Genomic DNA, 21,955 nt, shown 5'->3' on the forward strand with positions numbered 1-21,955 from the left:
AAATGTTCGTTATCCGTCAGGGGACATTGATCAGCATGATTGCCTTCCTTGTGGCTTTGTTAATTACAAAGATATGAACAGCGGTCTTTTTTAAATGGCACCCTACATTTTTTATTCGGCATTTCATTTCCTCTCATTAAGAATTATTCAAAAATGTAGCACAGTGGACCATTTACATAAACAGAACGTTATGAAAGCATGAGAAACTCGTCCACTAACTGGAGTTAGCAGTAAAAAAATGACAAGCAAGTCAAAACATAACACAAAAGTCACTTTGAGCCCGGGAGCACAACCGCGTCCACGTCTAAGGTGCCATTTAAAAAAGACATACCGCTGTTCGTATCTTTGTAAATAACAAAGCTACAAGGAAGGCAATCATGCCGATTAATGTCCACCTGACGGCAAATGAACATTTGCTTGACACATTTTTGAATTTGCATCCGGACAAAAAGTTATTTCGGGTAGTGAAGATAAATGGGACTTCCTGTATTTCTTGGTGGAGTCTCTAAAGGAGGCATTCACTTCTAGCAACTGGACTCGATGCACAAATCCCCATGGAAGTGCAAAGCCATTTATTCCATTAAGGTGCAGCTTTTTCGCTCAAAATTCCACTCACGACGGCCACGAAACGTCGGGCAACAAACCAAATATGCACGCGGGGCAAACCCTAAAAAACATCAACAACATTTTTTTTACATGATAAATAAATTTCAATTTGCGCACACTTAATCGCTCGACAAGGGAGAAACGAATTAAACCCGGGGTTGGAAGCCTACACCCTAGCCATTACACCCATGTGTATCACCTCCTGTCGCCAATGCATGTAGGTATTCTACTATTTTAAGGTAACTTCACATGGAGAACGGAATTGCGCAGTTTAGAACTGTAATTATTTCTCGTTATAACGAGGAATGGCTCTGACGCACGAACGAAATTGGAACAGGGACTATTTTCTCCCTCACGTACATGCATTCTCGCATGTGTTCTATCAATTCAGCGCTTTACTCGACGCAAATTTGACTGCGCCTTCGTACTCACGTCAGATTGTGCAAGTTCGTGCCTCATGGAAAATACTCTTTAGAAATCCTTGTTTATCATGTCAATTTCTTACTATTTAGCTAAACTCGCGCTCGTAGTCGTGTGTTAAAAAATATGATATCGAAACTTCGCAAAACTTAGCAATGGGAAATTTAATTGTGGCTCATCTCCAAAAAAAGGTTTTTTTCGTCACGAATAGGAGTTTCCTTGAGGTCAGCGAGTTAGGGGAAGTCAGACAATAAAAGTTATTGTTAGCACGAGGGGGAGCAAGCCTTACTGAGGGTCGAAGAGAAAAATCCAAGTTGGGAGCGGAGACAGGCCGGGATAATAGGGTAGTTTCCTTCATCAAAGGAAACGAAAGGCATTGATTGCGATTCGTTACCCACCATTAGTGTGTTCATAATATACAAATTATTTGGTTTTAGAATTCCCGCTGGAAAATTGAAAATGTTCACTTTTCATTTAATCGCAGAAAATAGATATCGCCATTTAAAAATCTAAAAGCGTGAAATACTCCAGAAGTAATAATCTTTCTATTTAGGCAATAAAAAAATAATAGGAAACCACCCTATTAATAAAACGCTTCATGTAAACCAACGCTATCCTATAGAATATTTTAAAATTAATATTTATCGATCTGCATATCTAGCACGCACGTTGCTCCTGAACTCAGAGGCTCAGATAATGTGCCAAACGGAATGTTATTGTTTCTGCGAACGAATTATTGGTTATAACGTGTATTTTGAATTAAAGAACCAATATAGTAGATATTAGAGTCTATTCCGATATTATTTTTTCAAAATTACGAGGCATATTCAGAAATAAAGGGCTGTTTGACTTTACTTGACTTTTATTTTATTTTACCTGGCTCGCGTGAGGCCACAATCCGGCCCCCTCTTCACCCGAGCCAGGGCTCTTTTACATAGGTATTTAAGTTAATTCTTACAGTACAAAATATGGTATCGGTATGTATTATTTTCTTCTTTTAGTACATTTGGTTCAGCTCCTTGGACTTTCAATGGTCATTGGACAGGGGCGCCGACTTATAAAAAATATTGGGGGGGCCCATATCGGAGGTCTTGCCCCGGGAAGAGGTTAAATTCAAAGTGTGTCGCAGCACCGAAACACTACCATGATTCACACCACTTGATTCAGTTAACCCTTTATAACCCAGAGCTGCTTAAGGTAGAAATCAAATTTCAAGATTTTTTTATTCTGAATAGATGAAAATTTTGCACTCGATCATAATTGTCGAGGCAGATAAATATTTCGTCATCAAAATTTACACCCCAAAATAATACGTAGTTTAGATATTTCCTAAATAGAGCTGAAAATTTATACATTTTTGACGTTGCTTTGAAGCAGCATTGGGTTATAATGGGTTAACCTGCTTAACCTTATAATTATTTGTTTCAACACATTGTTGAATTTATTTTAAAAGGTAACTATTGTCAAACATGGGAAATAAAAATCACCAATATATTTTTGTGATTTCACAAAGCATAATATTACTTAATTATTTTCTTGAATTATTGAGGGGGCTCCGCCCCCCCCAAACGAATCTTTGAGGGAGCTCGGACCCCCTCAGGCCCCATGGAGTCGGCGCCACTATCATTGGATGTCAGGCTGGTCAAGTCTTTTCTTTGCTTCATACGAGTTTACCTCAGGAAATCCAGCATATACGATATGTATATAAAAAATAAATAAAAAATAAAATAAATAAATAATTAATTGAAGCAATATAAAAAACAAATACCTTGAATGTACAAGAAATTTAGGCTGCAATCTCACCTAGCAGTGAAAGACATGAATAAAAATCAGATCCTTTAAAAGTTGGAACATTATAATATTCTGGTAATCAGAATTGAAAATTTAAAATAAGTCAAAAAAGGACATTTTAAAATAAATTGATTCTAACAATATAAAGTTTTGTTATAAAAAATAACATAATTAAAGATATGTTGTCACCAACTTTTTTGGTGAGTGTTAAAGGAATAAAAAAAACTAAACCATGATGGAATTGAGATCAATCGAGGTTATAATTAGACAGCTAAAATAAATACTTAGGTATATAAAACTGATTTGAAATGCAATAAAATTGTAAAAATGTAGACGCATAAAAATTTAACACTACTGCGACAATTCCATGTAGAATCATTCCATATGGAATAGCTTGGTCATAGGAAGAAATATACTCATGTGAAACACATTTTTTTGGCACTTGTAGTTAGCTAGAAACCCATTTCACTTCAATACATGTTCGCCATTCGCTTCTAAGAATTTTTTGTACCGCTGTACCAGGTTCTTTGACTCCTCTGCATAGAAGCTCGCCGCCTGAGGGTTGAACCAACAACGCCGTTCTTGCGTTCCTCTTCTGTTTCGAAACGTTGTCCACCGAGCCACTTTTTCAAGTGCAATAAGAGGAAGTAGTCTGTTTGGACTTCGCGCCATAAGTCTATTTTACTTTTTGGCCTAAAGAGGGCAGTGAGGGACTTTCTCCTTACCCCGACACCTGTCGGAATATTTCCTTGATATGTATTACTTTCCTGGGACCATGAGGCGACGAACCCGGCCTAACTCACGGACGAACCGACGAAAAGGTATTACCATTATCATCCACACGTCTGACGGTGGAGCTTCTAGCCTGGAGACCTGGACTAAGTCACTCAGTGCTCTCGTGCAAGTCCATCATCTTTTTTTTCTCTTTCATACAGTCCACTTTTCTTTCCGTAATAATTATGAAATATCCGGCCTATCAGTAGCTCACTCGAATTCCGCCCAATTGCGGACGGAACGAGAGACAAGTCACTAGATGCAAGGTAAGGACGGTGGGTGGTCAAATAGTTCCCAACGAAAATCTTGAATCTTCATATTGGTTTTGACAGCAGTGTGAGTCTGTGGCTTCGTCCAATTGTTTCGACTCTCAGGTGGCGAGCTTCTATGTAGAGGGGGTTAAAGAATCTTGTTCAGTGGAACGAAAACTGCTTAAAACTGAACGACGATTATGTAGAGAAGAAAAGTAGGTCTGTAGCCAACTAAAAGTGCCAATAAAATGTGTTTCATGTGAGTATATCTTTTCCTGTGACCAAACGGCCCTACTCTATGAATATCTGAATATACCACATATTTATTTAAAAAGCTTTTATTGATTCAAATGAAATAGACATGAACTCTATTTGAATCGGCCTCAGCAGTTGATGTTAAATTCGGCATTCTGGTTAAACTGGGTGTGGAGTGGAGTGTCTTCAAAATTTTACAGTTAAAATAAAGGTTATATACATCACTGAAATCAATTTAACCTCTGTTTGAATTCTAAGTATTTGTTGAGTGTTGACGCGAGTTGGATTGGGTAAAATAATATTTAATAGTATATGCATTCAATTTTCGATGATGTCTTAACTTCTTTTAATTGCGTGTTTTATACTGTATATTCAATTGATTCTGAGTGTACTCCGAACAAAAATCCAATTATTTTCCCCCGAGTGGATGTAAACAAGATTTACGAGCAAAATTTTGAATTGTACGAATTTGTTGGCGTTATCAAAAAATTATTTCAACTTTATGGAAATAAAATCAAAATTACTTTTAGGCATTCCATATCAAATGGCCTTAAGTTTATGGTAGTTGCTTAATATCAAATTGATTATAATCATAATTTTATGGTTTTGGTTCTTAAAGTTGATGGTAAAGCTCTGAAGGCAACCCTTTTTGATGGGTGAAAGCGTCATGTTTGCTTGGGTCAAATCTAGTTTACTTAATTCAAAATTTAAAGATATAGCGTTCATGTTTTCAACATCAAACACGAGCATTTTCTGGGCTTTTAAGCATCGTACTTTACATTTTTATTAGAAATGGATAATAAAATAGAAGTTTATTGCTATCCAAATTTTAGGCAACGGTACTGTATGTATTATATCTTGGAAAGGTTTTTTACTTCAGGGTTGTATTAAATGCAACAGTCTAGCGTTGAAAACGTAGAGATTTTCGTAAACGTAGCTACTTTTCCGATTTTCAAAGAAGAAAATATTTTTTCAGATCGTTTTTATTTACATTTATGGTACCATTAATTAAATACTAGATGTTAAAAATATTCAAAACCGCAATATGTCATGCATCAAACTTTGTGGTGTCGAATTAAAAGGCCCAGCTTTTAAATTATATTTTTCATATCAAGAAGGCAATTCTAAAGTTAACGTCAAAAGTAGCGTGATGTATTGAGTGCCGAGAGAATTCTCGTTGGGAAAGAAATGTGAAGGAAATCTCCTAAAACCTCCTAAAAAAAAGCGTGGACTTAGCCCTCGAGGCTTCTCCAATTTCCTGGGGAGTGAAAGTCTTACTGAAGATCTTACCAGTCTCTTACACATACGGACAAAATGGAAGTCACAACCCTAAACGAACGCGCTTTGAACTTCCAAAGATATGGCAAACCCCCGCTAACTTCTGAACTGAAGAAACGAAAAAAGTGGGCGAGAAAGACAACAGGTGCGGGGGCTGAGAGTAAGGCTTTCGAAGTATTAGCGAACCTAATCCTTGCTATCGTGAAAAAAATCTGCTTTATATTGGTCCCATTTCCTACGTGTTTCAATTGCAACGTATCAGGCAAAATAACGCATAATTTTCTTGGATACAACAATATCTAAAACAACTGAATAGTTATACGCGATGTATACATTACAAGGACATTTTGCAATGGAACTAGGTATATTGGGTGAAACCTTTAAAAGAAAATATTTCGTTTACTTCCAGAATGTCAGAATGATTTCATAACAATGCTTATTGTAACTTGGATGGAAAGAAGGCGAACGGTGAGGTTTCAAAGAACAGTTTTAAAAATAAAATCCGAATAGTATGTTCTAAACCATATGGTGAAAAGGTTCATTTTATATTGTTAAAATATGTTTAATAGTATTTGATATTTAAAGGTGTTTTTGCTTCATTAGAAAACAGGTTTTCATAAAAATGTGAAAAATACACATTACCTGAAAATGAAAACTTCCTTGGAGCTCCCTGTCCCACACTGCCTCATCAGAAGGGCTCTTGAATACAGATCTTCATTAAAATGCCATTAGAACAGAGGTTGTTATAAAAAAATTATGAAAAACAATAAATTATTTTGAAATTGAAAACCTTTTTGAAGCTACCTGTACCTCAAATTGATGGTTAAATCAATTTCGATTAAAATCGAAAATCGAATTTTATAGTCAATGATCGATGAAATCGTGATCGATCCATGATCATCGAGTTTCAATTTAAACTCGATTTTTCAACTTCTATAGCATTTTGTTCGATAACAGCAGCATCACTACCGGCTTATGATAACATCATCCGTCCCATGTGAAAGACTTTCCTCTAAGCCTGGTTGAATAGGTGAGATATATGCCCTAGATCATCATGAAAGCATCTTAATCAGTTGATCCCTCTTAATGGAGTTTAATGGTTCCAAGCGGTGATCCCAAAACTTTAATGTGCGTGCATTAATAAATATGTACATTAATACATTAATGTACATATGTGCATTAATAATTCAATCATGTATTCAAAGTAGATTTTTGGGCTTTTTTCCTACGATGCAAATTTGTATTTTTTTGCTTTTAGAATAATATTAAATATGGTTTTGATTCAAACTGTATTTATACAAAAGATCTGTCGATTTTTTCGATTGATCGATCTTTTGGTTCAAATTTCGATTTTTTTTCGAAAAGTTGATCTTTTTATTTCGATTAAAAATCGATTTTGACCCACATTTTTTTAATCTCCAATCCCACCCTGCCTCTACCGTAGGTGCGCATGGACCAACGGTTCCCATCCAAATTTCGATTTTTTTTCAAGAGTCGAGCTTTTTGTTTCGATTATAAATCGATTTCTGGAAAAACCGATTTTTATCGACATTTTTCCATTACTCTGCCTACACCGAAGAGGCTCGTGAAACAGCGCTTTCCATTGGTCGAAGTGGTAAATGCCCGGGCAATATAAATCGCTGGTAGGACCATTTGGATTCACAGAAGTAATCAGCGAGCCTGGGAGATGGGAGGAGGCACTATATCATCCATACGACCCTCATTTTTTTTCATTATCCCCTACACGCACAGATGCTCTTTGATATGGATTCGCGCCCGTCCATTTACCTTGCCAATCTCGAGGGAGTAATCGAACCTAATGAACTCCTGATCGCGTTTCTCGGATCGCTAGCATGGCAATTTGGTCCCAATCGCCCTGCGCGTAACGTTTCCTTTGCTATCTAAATCCTCTTCACCTCAGTGCCATTAACGACGACATGCGCTTTCGTCTCCACCCTGCTCTTCTGCGCCTGCGCAGTATCAAGCGTCTCCAATACTTCTTCTATCCCTCTTTCACTTTCGTATCCACTTATTTTTGAACAGCTGGATTTATAAGGTTTTGAGGTGAGTAGTTCGGGTAAGAGTCGCACATATAATTGGTCATTGACACATGAAGGAGTTGACTAATATCCTCATGTGATACAGCCAATCTATCATTAAATCGAAATTAGAAGGCATGACGTGGTGATTGGCTGCATGAGAGTAATGAGGAGACTTTGCTACTTTCACAGTTTATTTAGCTTAGAACGACCGATTTCGGCTGTCAAACCAAAGTACATTCAATAACATTTTCAAGTAATTTAGTATCCTTATTGTGACATTATATCACGTTGATTTTTTCCATTGGCAAACGGGATATGTTACGTTTATTTATTTCGCTATTTTTCATCAATGAAGCTGATTACATGTTGAAACATAAAAAGCATTTTTTTCATTTGGCTATGCTTACTCTGATGGTATGAGTAAGAAAACTATAAAATTTTCTCCATTTTTACAGACGAAGATGTTTAATTTGCTCTCCACATAAGTACCATTAAGGACTTAGGCTTCTGTCTCCCCCCTACATTTCTGCGCCTCGGCAGCATACAGCGTCTCCGATACTTCCTCTGTCCATCTGTAATTCTCTTCATTGTGGAACAGCTGGCTTTCGAAAGATATTAAGTTAGTGGGACCGGCAAGAATTGTAAATACAATTGAAAATTGACGCTCGAGATAGTTGATAAATAAAAAAATGTACGATAAAGCCACTCTATCATGTTCCTTATTATCCATTGGCACACGGGATGTATGATCTCCTTATGTAGGCTTTCGCGGTGTAATGAAGATTCAGCGGAGAGTCTTATGGGATATAGATGGCGTATATACAAGGAGTGGAAACATATAAGAAGACAACAGAAGTCTATGAAGATTGAAACATATCTCTACGGGATAAAGGATGATTATTTATTGAATTCAAGGAAATTGGAATTTACTTGAGACGCTGTTTCCAAGTTTTTAGCGTGGTCAAAATTCCGCCATCTTAATTTGACAATTTTCGGACTCAGTCTCCTACTGATATTTTGAGGTGGTTAAGTTTTGTTTTGAAAATGGCCACAATAAAGGAAAAATGCTACCATTATCAACAGTGTTTCGCCCGTGATTTTCATCGGAGTTTTCCCATCATTAACGATTCTTCTATTAATGTATACACTACGGGTCCTGTTGGCCACTTTACTGGTGAGGATTCCTTTGTAAATATACTTTTGTTCTGTAATTGTTGGATTTCCATTGCCTATAATAAATTAAATACCAATTTTAGTGCAGGGAAATGAATAGTTCACACTAGTAAAATTTTGTTTTCTGCTAAGTTGGTTGTAGGAGGTGTTGCAGATTCTTTTGATTTTCAAATGTGCGCCTTTGCGGGCTTTTTAGTCCCTGCTCTCGCCGCTAGGGGAACACTACGGCGCAGCCTGGCCGCGTACCTCCGGTAGATGCGGTGAGGGCCTGCTCTCTCTCTAGACCTCTCTCTCCTGAACCGTAGAGCAAAGGAGAACACTTCTCTCCCTAACTTGCATGTTCTCTGCTACGTCTCGTTCGCCTTACTCTACTATTTGCAGTATTAAATCTGTCTTAAAAGGAGCTAACGTGCCTTTATTTTTTTGCAATACGCAACAGGAGGTAACCAAGGTGATTGATAATAATAATTTTTTCCTGGGAAAAGATGTTTGAGTTATAACTTCGCGAAGCCTACCAATGAAGGAAGAAAAAAAGGTTTACATTGTGGGTTCCATGGGTTATTTTAATGTATAAACGAGTTATGACCAAATATTTCACCAAATACTAAGCATTGACCCTAATGAGATTGCCAGTGTTTCAGTCAAAGTGGCTAATCCTACCCAAGCACCCCCATTCCTGCCACACTTCGCTTCTCGCACGGAACTAGTGGAGCCCCCTCCAGTATATTACAACCTCCTTGATTTATATACAGTGAACCCTCTCACTTACGGACGTTAACAGTCCTAGATAATGTGTACGTAAGCTGGAGATGGCCCTTAGATAACATCATTTTTGCGCTTAATTTTACCATACCAGATTATACTCTTAGAATTTAAGATAGATAAAATATATCCTTTTATTTCAAATATCACTCTGAATAAGTTAAGGTAAACTTGAAATAACAAAATAATGTATTGACTTTACTCAGTGGTAATTGGTTCTCCTTCGTTTGGGATTAGAATGTGCAATAATGCATTTTCAGGATACGCTTTAGTTCATTACCCTACATACGCACTGCTGTATCTTTTCTGGTTGGATATCATTGCCCCTAGGGATTCATAAAAGCTTTTTTTAGCAGAAAATATTACATGGTTTGAGAGATGGGTGTGAAAACTGATGGCGAGAGAGTCCGTATAAGACAAGGATTTTGTCCAAAAAGGTGTCCTTAAGTGTAAGTGTTCGTATACTAGAGGTTTTATCCTTAAACAAAAGCATACTCTTTTGCCGGGGAACTCAATACAGTCCTTTAGTCTGAGGTGCTCTTGAAAAGAGGTTTCAATGTATTTTTAGCTAGTGAAGCTGATGTAATGTTGAGACACATGAAGAATTTTTGTATCATTATGATTACACCGATAAAAAGCAAGTAAATTGTATATAATATTCTCTGTTATAACTGTCGTTGATGCGTTGATTCAGAATATTTCGAATTTTTTTTTCTAGAGATGGTTGCTATTGTTTTCTCTCCTTATCTCATCCTTCCACATCCAAGTTGCCATTACTACTCACGAATATGCTTTTTCTCGAATCTTCCTTTTGTTCCCTCGTGCGGGAAGTGTTGATAACGCCACCCTGGGCTTCGGAGGCTCTTTTGGCCACAGGAAATGGGATTTTCCGAATCCGTTTCTCGTTTTCCCACCTTCGACCCGTCTCCCCTACATTTTTGTTTCGCCCCTGGCGCAGAGGTTCGGGTTGGAGATGAATTCTTCAGAACTTGTTCCTCTCGCGAAAAATGTCGATGAAATACCCAGCTATGGAATCACAAGGGATCTCGGAATGGAAGGGATATATTGTTTAATATTGCTTTGCGTGAGAGTGGTTGAATGGGTATGAGAAACCTTTGAATCGCGTATGAAGGCCATTTTGCGCAATTCTTATCCAACGCGAACGAGAAGTGATAATAATTACGTTTAATCATCTACGCAATAACCCGCAAGCCTCTGCGATAAGTAAGTAAATAAGATGAAGTAGTAGAATAAATCGTTTATTGTTATTAATTTTATTATTATTATTATTATAATTGTTTTTTCATTTATATTTTTCCCTCTTGCTATCTTGCAAGGTTTCTTCACAGTGAACGGATCAGGTGAAGTTCAACCGTGTTATGTCTAGTTATTCCGGTTATGATACAGATGGGAGAAGTCGGACAATATGACAGGTTTAAGTATTACGGGATTAGCCTCGGTGATAACTTTACGGGAGTCACACGCAATGCACAAATTGTGCGAAAAATCCACAGAGAAAAAAATCATTCGCCTTGACTAGGATACGAACCCGGATACCCCGATTTCCGGTCGAGTACTTTATCCAGTTAAGCTACCGAGGCGTATTTTACACAACGACATGGCTATGTGGATATTTGTGGACACTACCAGACAAGGTGGTGGTGTTTTCTGGCTAAAGCACTCGATCGGTAATCGGGGGATCCGGGTTCGAATCCCGGTCAAGGCAAATTACTTTTTTTCTCTGTGGATTTTTCGCACCATATCACAGGTGTCTAGAATTACTGATTTTGTATTTTGGCTAGTATGCCTTCCAGATTTAGTTTTTATTTTAAATTGATGTAGCTCCTCGTTTGCTGTGATTCCTGTTGTTGTTACGAATGTTGGACAAACATCCAACGACTACTCTTTCCACGGGCTTTAATTTCTGCAGTAAATTCTGGACATTTATTAGTTTTAGAGGGGAGTGCTTTTTGCACGTTGTGGTTCGATGGGATTGTTACGTCTATGAGTGTAGTGACGCTCAGTGGTCGCTTTATCAAGGGGGTCTGAGTTAACAATGAAAGAAATATTGATTTCTAATAACCGATTCCTTTGATAAAACCAGTATTGGTCGGAAAACTTTGGAGCCGCCCAAAATTTTATGCTGCAAAGTAGTCCAAAAAGTTTTTAACCACAAGGGCGAGCTCCTGCAAAGGTTTTAATGGAAAGTTGTCTACATAATATACGATCTAAATGGTGTTAATACAACGTATCAATACGTGAAATTTCAAAATTGTATGCGTAAGATACAGAGTTAAAATTTTTAACTTTGAGACACAGGCAAATGTCGACAAAGGTATTCTCTATATACTCTGAAACTTAAGCTCTTCTCATGAATTTTTGAAACAAGGAAAAAGCCTTGAAACATGATCGGACGAACTGGAGTGGGGCGTTCCAATAATGCTATAGGTCACACATTAGATGCTAGACTGAGTAGGCTTGAGTAATTCATAAACCGAACCTTCGTCGGGCCATAAATTTTCCACCCGATGGCCCGCCCGTGAAAAACTCATCCATATTATAAGTCAGATATTTAAAATTTTTATGCACAAAATACTTACATTTGTTGAAAAATTTGTTCTTAGCTTCCACTTATAATTTCGTTTTTCATCTGTTATGTAACCATAATTTTTAACCCAGTTATAGCCGATAATCAAACATTCTATGAAACCCGACCACAGTAATCGTAGTAATTCTATGATTAGTGACAATACTTTACAGCTAAAGCAAATAAATACCTCACTCCTTCTTGTCCACCAACTTTCCGGTAAAAAGGAAAATCATACGAACTTTCTTACTCGAAAAATTAAAGGCTGTATTTTGTAGATTAGGTAAATTCTGGAGGACCCACAAAATTCAAATTACATCACCACAATCTCATTTTCGAAATTTATTTTGCTGTCTGAGTATCTCTGTAACAGTTACATAATGAGATTCTAAGTGATACTTCCTCTTAAATAAGTTAATGAAAAACTTCGGAAGAGATTTTGCTGGCCAATTAACTGCTATTAGGAAGTCTTTAAGGCAGACTTAAAGGTAGTAAATTACTTGAAAAGCTAATCACAGTCCGACCATAGTCACAATATCAGTCCATAAGAGGACTTACCAGTAGGAAACCTCTCGGTATTTCTTAGTTCGATAGAATCGATAATTTTTAGAAATATTTTGTCGAGCAGGTAGTTAAAGGAATACGTTTTCCCTAGCACAATAAGGGACACTAATAAATGCTAGTTGAGACTAGCTAATGCTAGTTCGCGCATTTACTGTTATTTATCATTAAAGTATTTGTTTTTGTTAACTTTGTCAGTATTTCTATGTATTTTGAGCATGAAACCTTGACGTTTGGAATATAGAATTCATTCAACATTTACTGTTAGCCCAGATAGCTCACTCGGTGGAGCATCAGTATTTTAATTTGAGGATCCAGGGTTCGAGCCCTTGTTCGGGCGAAGTTTTTATCGGTCTCGGTGGCGGAAGGGTAAATTCCTCGCCTGCCAATGAAGAGTTCGTGGGTTCGAGACCCTCCTGATTGGCTTGCCCCTATTCAGGCAATGGTATATCTAGTTGACTTCGTTTGTTTTCTTTACCTAATTTCTATACCTAACATTGTGTAAGAAAAGAAAATCACTTTTACCCCTTCTTCTCACCCTCTCATTATGAGATAAAGAACAATCCGGAGAAAGGTCTGCTCTTCTGTTATATAATGGGAATAATTGAAGCTCATGCGCAAGTTTTAAACAAGGAATACGTCTTGTAAATGACCGGTCGAACTGGAATGAAGTGTTTTTTTTAAATATCATCTAGACCGTAATGTATGTGTTGTGATTGTTTCAGGAGGAATGTAGGTACATTACCTTAGGAGGTGGTTGGGAAAAAAAAATTAGGCATTTTTTGCCCGTAAACATGAGATCGCAACTCCTTAGTTACTGAGCTATGGAAATGCTAAAGCTTTTGGATGCTCTTTATACCATGAAGACGGTATTTTTGTGTATTCAACCTTTTCGAAATTTTACATGATACTCGATAGATACAATTTCGATTTTCTAGGACAGTAAATAATTTAGATCGGAAGAAAGTGTGAGATTATGATAGTCTTAAACCATTTACGTTTAATCTTAATGAAACGAGAGCTTTATGCGGGTGTCAACGATATAATTACGCATCTCACCCATTTTTAGATTCATTGTTTCAGACAATTATAAACGCACATTGTTACCTCACCGTAATTACTTAATCCCCTTAAAAATCCAAAGAGTTAAATAAAATGTCGGAAAGCTGGATACCCAAGAAAAATATTTACGTTTCCATAGCCCAGTGACTAAGGAATAGCGACGCCAAGTTTATATGATTAAAAAGGCTCAAAATTGTGCTGTCTCCCCTACCACTACCGGGAATATTGCAGATTTCTCCTAAAACACCCCATATATGTTAGACGTTAAGTAGCCCTGAGAATGGATGACAATTGAATCGGCCGACCCTAAATTTATTTCGCGGAGGCGAGAGCGAGAAATTTTCGCACAAAGTATTCATCTGTTGGGGAAGTGTTAAATTATACGCGATGTCTTCTTCGAGAAATGTAAGGATAAGTGTCTGAGATGACGGCTCTATCTAGGGATGGTGAGAGAAGAGGGATGGTTATTTAATGGAATATTTTTTCCCCATTTGGACTGAAAAAAAGGGGAAACAATCTATTCAAACAGCTCTAGTAGTCCATTCACCGCAGTAATACAGTCGGGAAATATTTACACCCCATTTATCCCATAAAAATAATGGGAATTCACTTTAAGTTTTTTTTACGAAATATCTTCAACCCCGGAGACGTCCAAGCTTGGTGTCGGGGAATATTTACACCCCATTTATCCAGAAAAATAATCGATCATCACCCTCGCTGCTGAATTATTCGATATATTTCTTGCAGTTATTTCTTTTTGTAGCCCTTGAGGAAGCAATATATAGTATTGATGTATTTTGGAGTTCACATTCTCGCTGTGAATGAAATGTCGCCCAGGAGGGAGAATATCACTCAGCGGCTCAGAAAAAGGAGACAGTTTTAGATGCGGATAGGAGGAGAAAGGAATTTTCCGAACCCTGCACCCCGAGGCGAATGAGGAGAACGAACAGAGAGGAAGGACAGAAAGAAGACCGAAAAAGAATGATATAACATACGTAAAGAGTTTCTCTTTCGGAAATAGAGGTACATCTCCAAGACACGAAATTTATTTTTCATTGGAATGGGTTTAACGAACGAACTGATTGGGAACGATGGAAAAAGTAAAGGTGAAATGCAGTAGAAGAATTATTCAGGCAAGGAGCACCTCTTGCGGAATGAAAAATCTGTTTACATCTAGAAACACAGATCTTTACATAAGGACCAGCAGTGCCCACCTGCTTGTTCAGCACCCAGGTTAACATTCCTGGGCTACCGTTTGTTGCTTGTCGTGGGCCAATTAAGAGAAATGGTCACAGGAGGTTTTGGAGACATGGTATCCATTGTGACATGTCAGTGCCTGGCTCTCTTTTGCAAGATTTTGCAAAGGAAGAGACAGAAATTAAAACGGCTTGCCACTGTTTTCCCCCGTTTTTTAGGCAAACTATCTTTGGTTCGTTTTTTGCACGTCCTTTGCCCGCAACTTTACGCAATGTCGAAAAACAGCCTTGGGTCCAAGTGTAAAATGTACGTACAGGGATTCTGCGTCAAACGCTAACTACGCGATGTATTTTCGAAAGCATTCATTGAGTCATGCGAGCACAAATTCACTGGTTCTACCAAGGGGGCGACAGAACTGCGATATATCGTATAGAAAACCTCTTTCGATTCGATTTTTCCGGAGCCCCAGTGGTCCAACGGCCTACCCAACATAGAGGCGCTGGTGTAGCCAGTTTTTCTGAGCAGTAATGAACTGGGGGCTGCCATATTGAATCTCGATGTAAACAAACGTGATATTGAGGCTTATTGATTGTCATTAGTGTTAACTGCAGACTTTTTTTTATTGCTTACAGTGTCCCTTACGATTTTGGAATGTGCTCGATGAAGGATACGAGTCTCAATGATCTTGGTTATTGCTAAATTGCGTGGATATGAAATGTATTTGGTGATGAAAATGTGAGTAATTCTGTTTCCTTCATTATTCCATTTTGATTTCAACCTGTGATTAGCTAACCTTTTCTCATGTTTTCAAAATTTTATGGTGTCTTGTATTCCTTATATTTCAATATGTTTTTCATTGTACTTGCAGTTTTTCTAGTGTTCAAACTACTCATTTATCGCTAGTGCTATGCTTTAGTTTGTTTAATGCTAATCATTTTGTTGGTTATGTATGTAATTTGCTATTTCAACTCTGTCCTTTCAACTGTTTAATTGTCATTAATTGAGCATTATTCATTAAGTGTTCTGCGATGTTTACATTTCTTAAAACTTTAATCTCTTTCATTTTGAAGTAAGAACTTAATTTCTACTACATTGGTATAAAATATTCTTCACTTTTCTCGTTTTCTACTTTTGGAATACTACTTTCTTTCGTATAAGTGATGGATATTAACTTATAAGAACCTTTCATTTTAAGACTCCTCTGCCAAGATATGTTGTATATCTTAATGGGTACTCATCATGAACAACTTCCTACGAAATAATGTCCTCCTTTCATAATTAAATAATTATCTTCCATGAAAAGATATCCAAACTTGCATGCTTATTTCTAGTGAAGTATTGTTATTGTCTATGGTTTCAGGATTAGCATTATTTTCCCTGTACCAGAGCTATTGCAAGACACATCTACCTCAAGGAAAATTGGGTCACCCTCTTTGTCTGTGGAGTGTGGAGTGTTTACTTAAGTAATGGAATCTTTCTCCTATTACGCAAAGGCTGCTCATCTCATGTTGTCATTGATATTTGTTGCTTGTGCATCTCATGTGCTTGTAGAATGGTTAACTTCCTCAGATTTCATCTCTAGTGTGTCATATTGAAATTGTTATTGTTGTATTTCTTTTGCCAGTTATTGTATCAATAAATACTAATGTCCACTGAAGTAAGTTTCCGAGATCATTATTCTTACCAACCACCAGATCGCCAGTTGACTTTGTACATTAATCTTGTATTATGGTTACTGCTTTAGTAACCTGGGGAAGTTCTTCAGGAAGATTTTCCTACATTCACTGCTTTTAAGTTTCTCGCAATTGCAGTATCATTATTAGGCCTGAATAGCACGCTCTATCGTGACGCGTAAAAAAAATTGAAACACGCGCCGAGATGTGCATTCAAACTTCGCGGCAGCAATGGACCACTGGCATAGATGGCACTGATGTATCAAAACCTATACGCATTATCCTTATGGGTATGTCGCCCCCTTGGTTCTACTCCGTGCTCCTGCGGGCGAGAGTTTTTTGTTTGCATTCAATACCACCGGACCGCTTCGAATCCAGCTACGGATTATCTTCCTGCCGTTGTGATGTGGTGAACGTCCGTGGCCCAGGACTCGATCCACGAATATTACATTAGAGGATCCTCAAGTCGGACTCTGTGTTGTCGCCCGCCGCGCATTGAAATGGGTTTACAAAAGTCGCCACTCGCGTCGCTGACGAACGAATTGATCCGAATTTTACGGGGAAATATGGTATAATTAGTGGTGTCAACCGAAATTTACATTCACGATGATGTGATGAAAAAAAATCATTCCTTGTCAATGCTATCCCTGGCAATTACAAACATTATACTGCAAAATATCGGAGAAAAGTGCATCACATTGCTCCCATCGCCACTTTGCGGAAATTTTTGGAAACCGATTTTAATGTGACCGATGTGGCTATATAAATCAGTCTTTTGTGGGATGGACTTGGGCCTCTTCCATTCAGACCCTTTACCTCACCTATCTTCCGTCGGCGGACTGCATTTTATTTTCGCATTCAATTCGAACGGACCACTTCGACTCCAATCCACGAATTCACTTCCTGCCGATCTCGACACTCGCCATTGCGGGTGCGAGGCAGGGGGCCACGAAGTTTACCTTCAACACAAGCATTCTGACACGCTACAAACCTAATGCATGAGTCGCAGAAAGGCATCATGCCCAAGTTGAGCAATTCTTATTTTTTGTTTAAGTTGTTGCTAGGAACAAGAATAAACGTTTCCTACTAGAAGAAAACATGTCATGCTAATAAAACCGAGCATATGTTAACATAACATGTTAAGGAAACATGTTATTCCATAACATGTTTCCTTTTGGTAGGAAACGTTGAGCCTTGCACCTAGCAGCAACTTAAAGAAGAAAAAAGAAAAATTGTTCATCCTGGACATGATGCCTTTCTACAGTTAGCGATTCATATATGATACATGGAAATAACTATTGAAGACATGCGTTCGGAGTGCGGCTTTACATGAAAGAGAAACACGGATAATTGAAAGAGAAGAAGTTGACGACTTCTGAGGGTTGGTTCTAGAAGAGAATGCTTTATATCAGTTGGGTAGGTAATGTAACGAATGAGGAAGTGTTCAAGTGTTTTATAATTAACTTGTTTTTTGATTTCCCTTGAAACGTCTTAAAATGTACTGTGGAGTGTAGAAGAAATATGCAAAAAAATCAGATGGCTTGTTCAACATTTAGAGATTACTGCAATAACAGTCAAATTCCTCAAATAGACCAAGAAACATCGTTCCTGCCACAAATATTTTATGTACGTTTTCCCACGATAGGTTCGTGTTATGAGTGGGTGTACCTACCTACTGCTATGGTTTTCTGTTATCCATGATCGACGAACCCGTTGAATTTTTTCATGGTCCGTTGGCTCTCTACGAGACCAGATTTTATTGCTCCCTTTGTTTGTCCGATGATTGAATCGTCACAACCACACTTAATTTGATCAACTCCTTCGAATGTGTCTTTGGAGAGGCAGTCTTTTGTGTCGGAAGCAGGTCCTCTACCTTCGCGGCAAACTTGAATCTCCCCATTACCACACTCCACCATTTCCCTTTAAGAATGTCATTTAGAACTCATATTAGGTATTTTAAGTACTGTTTGTAGGGCTCCTGGGTTATCGCGTATACAAATTTGCGTGATATCATTATTTCTGGCAGATTTTGAATATGGCAGTAAAGTCTGAACTCTATCCAAAATCGTTGCAAAAAGTCTTAAATAACGACAAGATTTTGTGCTATTTATCGTATAAAAATGCAAAAACACATGTAGCCACGAACATATTTGGTCGCGAAAATCAAGGAGCTCTAACTATAGGTAGAATAATTTTGGCCCTTGTAAACATGTTCATGTATTTCAAATAAGAAAAGTTTTCCTTGATGTTTCCTGCGAGGAGAAATTCCTACTCTACATAAACAGATGTATTGATGTTGAGGTTTTACTACTTACACTCTGAAAATTTCAGTAATCTAATATACAAAACGAGCGTGATGCGCCCGTTCCCAGCGTGATTCCCCCGCTATTTTCAATGCAGGTCCACAGAGGGATAGGCGCGTTTCTAATTTTAAAATGTAGAAAAAAAGGCAGGATCTTATGTACAAATTTAATTGGAATGTTCATGTACAATTTGAGGTCAGAGGACCTATTTAAACACAACATTGGAAGTAATTACACTATCCCCTGTTAAACGCACATGATGACTCATACTTACGTATCAACAGGAGACTTGAATGTGGAATCAGCCGCATTTTGATAAAAGTTATTTAAAGAATGCGAGATATTGTTGAAAATGAACAAATATATCAGTTTGTGCGCCGTTAACGTCATGAATATTTAAAGTTTTTTTTAAATTTAAAAACCAATTTTAGGAAACAATAGCAATATTTAGGAAGTAAAATATGCCGTCGCATGTTCTCTGATAAATTCTGTGCATTTTGGTACCTCATTTGTAGAGTTTGGTTGCGTATAAGGTGAGAAAAAAGTATCTATACAGTAGAAATAATATAGAAGATTCTCGTGTCACGTTTATTTGTTACCTAACTCCTCCGAAACGGCTGGACCGATTCCTAAGACATTTGATGAGTATGTTCTGTGGGACTGATAATATGTTATGAACTATTTTTCATTCTTCTCCAGAGCCCATGAGGCCCTGGAATGGGTCCTGAGTCATTTCCATTAGAAATACATGTAAAGTTCGTTTTTAATGACTGCAGTCCTTTTTTCTTTTGCCATATTTAAATAAGTGGTTGGTCACATTAACTTGAGACATATCTATACCATTGGAAAGAAAAGGAAATGCCTATTCTTATCTTGCAATTGAATTTCGTTTTCCACGCGAGTCATGTTCAATTTAGAAAAAAAAACAAAAAATAAACAAAAAGAAGACTTCGTCGATTTCCACTGATTTATTTCGTCGGTACGATATGTTTTGATCCGTAGAGGTCATTATCAAATGCAGACGACAAAATTCAATATTAGGCAAAGATATATACTCCTTGAAGGGGATGAGGTAGAGGGTGGAAGGAGTGATTTCAGAGATAGTAGGCATAATTTTTGTATTATTTTATTTTATGGAATAATTTTGAAAATTTCACGGTGTACGTAGTTGAAGTTGGCGAATAGGGTGTAAGATTTACTCAAGGATTACGTAAAGGCGATAACGTTGGATTTAGATAAGAATCTCGTTACGAATTACTTCCGGTCGAGCAGGAACTTATGCGACCTCTTAAAGGAGACACTTCCTCGTTGGTGTGGAGTTTAACCTACATAGAAGTGATTCCCTCATCTCCCGTTGGCCGTTGTCCCCTCAGAGAATTCCCTTTCTCACGCGGATGGCAAATTCTGGGTCTTTCTGTTAAAATTCTCTGGGGCCTAATTCTGCAAAGTTGTAACGAGCCAAAATTAACGGTCCAAAGTTAGAATCTTTGCCGGCGTTTTGCTTGATTACGACTGTGCTACGATTCATTTGTTGAATCCTCTTTCTTGGCTCAAGGGTTGTTAATTAACCTCCAGTGTACCATTATAGCCCGGTTAAAATAGACACTGACCCTTGCATAAATTGCCAACAAGCTGAAAATTCTCATGAACCTCATGGATACCACTCAAATGAAATCCTGAAAAGTCCCCATCGATCCCGTGTGTGCAAAACATTTTATTCAAGGTCAAAGGTCACAAAAATGAGTTTTTTTTGCATTTTTTGGCTAAACGGTTCGTTTTATGATAAAAATTGCTCGTATCAAAATTGCAGATCAAAAAATTGTCTACAAAATTGTCATTCCATTTTTTCTCTAAGATTTACCGTTTCTGAGAAAAAGCCTTTCGAATGTAGGTTGGAGCTGTACTCTCCGTAATATGCTTGACTATATTGTTGCGTTCTCCGAACATTATTGGAACATTATTAATTATTATTTAAAAGGTTTTTTTCTCAGAAACGGTAAATCTTAGAGAAAAAATAGAAATGACAATTTTGTAGATAATTTTCTGATCTACAATTTTTATCTGAGCAATTTTTATCATAAAACTAACCGTTTGGCCAAAAAATGAAAAAAAACTCATTTTTTTGACCTTTGACCTTGAGTGAATTTTTTTGCACACACACGGGATCGATGGGGACTTTTCAGGATTTCATTAGAGTGGTATCCTTAAGGTTCATGAGAATTTTCAGCTTGTTGGCAATTTATGCAAGGGTACCCCTAATTTTTGGGCTAATTTGACCGGGCTATTATGCTTACGTTACTTAACGCCAAGTTATTGATGACGCTTTAACTTCGAAATATTTGAAGTTAAGTACTGTGGATCAAATTATATTTACGATTGTATGTAACTATTGGAGGGTTGAGAAGCAAGTCAATTATGGTTGATTTTGACATGCCGACTCAATAATTGTCTATCTACCAAGAAATATAAAGATGCTAGTCATAGTTATCCTTGGGACCGCCAGGTAGCAGCATATACTAATGTAAAATGTACTGCAGGAATGTTAGGTAATTATGACGTGTAACTTTCAGCTTGAAGAAATAGACGAACAAAATGTGAAAAGAAAACACAAATAAATGTGGGATGTAACCGTTCTTAAAAATTGCATTAATGCTTTAATTTATAAATTGAATCAGTGGGTAAAAAACTACATGTAAAGGTACAAAATCGCAATTATTTCGAAAACTTTCTTTTTATATTTCTATGAATTTATGTGTTCAGAACGCTACTTAGCGGTTAGCGATACACGTTCTTCGCGGTAAATTCATAAGAGCTAGCTTCCTCGTATAGAGATTATCCATAGTGTTGGAATATCTTTGTTAGATCGATTATCCATTATCGATTGTCGATATTGAAAAATGAATGTGGCTCCAATCTCTGGCTTCGTTGAAAGTCAATGAAAGGAAATCATCGGATCTTCGAGCGGTCTTCTGCGGTTCTATTGGAATACAGATTTATTGATGGATTAATGCTGGCGATAAATTATTTTTCGGATGCAGAATGATCTTGCTGTACAATGAATTTTCATATAGCCAGGGTTATTGAGTTATCCTTTTCTCAAAATGAAAATGTGGCGTGCTCAATTTTATGTCTATGACTGCAATTATAATTCGTTTTCCTTAATGTCAACAGTCAGCTGTCAAACATAAAAATTTCAAGTATAATTTTTAATGCCTACGTA

Source organism: Ischnura elegans, chromosome 12, assembly GCF_921293095.1.
Source record: "Ischnura elegans chromosome 12, ioIscEleg1.1, whole genome shotgun sequence".
NCBI lineage: Eukaryota > Metazoa > Arthropoda > Insecta > Odonata > Coenagrionidae > Ischnura > Ischnura elegans.